Below are 1620 nucleotides of genomic sequence, written 5' to 3'. Positions count from 1 at the left end.
TTTTAGATATAAAATTATATAAATAAATTTATTTTTAACGTTAAAATGTTGTTTTTTTTTATTTAATCCATTCTCAAGATTAGTTTCTTTTTACCAAAATAAATGAACCCCATGGCATGCATACACAGCAAACTTTAGGCATTATAAGTTTAAACTTTTTCTTTTTGTTCTACATTTTCCTATATCAATTATTGATATGTATTAGTCATGCATAAAATGCAGAACAATCAAATTCGTTACTTATCTTTATTTTAAAATGCACTAAAAATTCCTTAAGAACCAAATTAAACGATTATAATATTTTTTATATTTTAACTCAAAGATTGTATGATGCGTTGAGATAATTGACATTTATAATAGAATTATAAATTACGATAATACGTCGAAAAGAGACAACATTTTAATTTACATTAGATAAATATGTATTAATATAAGCATATGTCTTAACAAGCAACTTCGAATTTGCAGACCTGTAACCCGTTGCATTAATATTTTTATATTTTATAAATGCATTCTATATAGGTATTTCCAAGCAAGCATGAAATATAAGTTACATTGTTACTAAAAACTTATATTCTGTAAAACAATATAATATAATACAACCCAATTTTTAACAAGAGTTTATTATATAAAGTAACATAACATAAAATAGCACAAACGTCAAGTTGAGTAGCATCAAACATTACAATGTCTTCATAAAAATAAATATTTTTTAGCTATGTTAATTATTTAATATAAAATTGAACTGTTTTATAAAACATTTTATACATGTGCTTTTATTTATTATTTATTTGTCATTTTAAAAGACCTCCGCACAAAATCATAGGATTTTGGACAAAAATACATAGAAAATATTGTTATGTGTATGTATGAATCGCATATTATCATCTAAAGTCTCTTCATTTATTACAAAAATTAATTTGGATCATTAATAAAATAATCATAAAATACAACACTTTAAACGTCTGTAACAAAAAAATCTAGTCATGGAAAAGTTTTGTACCTATGGAAACTTTTGATCAGCAAGTCGAGAACTATATGTACTACAATTTTAGCCAATTTCACAGAGGGCCAAAATCCTCTGATTTTGTGCGGAGTCCTTTAATAAATATAATACAATAATAAATACATTAAATTTTATTCTTAAAATTAAATTATAATTATTCTCAAATTTTATTCTTTAATCTAGAGATTTCTTATTTTTTCTATCCAAAATAATCAGTATCTCAGAAAGACTATAAATATCTAAAGCTCCATATTGAGAACACGCTTTTTTTGTCACTTTATCTTTGTTTTACATCTAATAAACGCTAAAGATAACAAGAAAAATGCACGGACATCTTTATAAGCACGTTCTAAATACAAGTTCATATTGTTTTTTAATGATACAGTACTTAACTTATTTAATTGTACTTGATTTTTACTATTCTGCTATATTAATTCTTCAGATATAAATGACTCTTAACATAATTCGTGAATTAATCAGCATAACAAATATTTATGTAAAAAAATAATTTAAACATTTAAAAATAATCAAACTTATATCCAATTTCATTACAGATCAGTCTAAATAGATTATAGTTGGATGTACTAACATAAATTTTGAAAGAATGGAGAATT

This window comes from Solenopsis invicta, chromosome 16, assembly GCF_016802725.1.
Source record: "Solenopsis invicta isolate M01_SB chromosome 16, UNIL_Sinv_3.0, whole genome shotgun sequence".
Classification (NCBI taxonomy): Eukaryota; Metazoa; Arthropoda; class Insecta; order Hymenoptera; family Formicidae; genus Solenopsis; species Solenopsis invicta.
The sequence above is the reverse complement of the archived record's forward strand: the minus strand, read 5'-3'. Positions refer to the sequence as shown.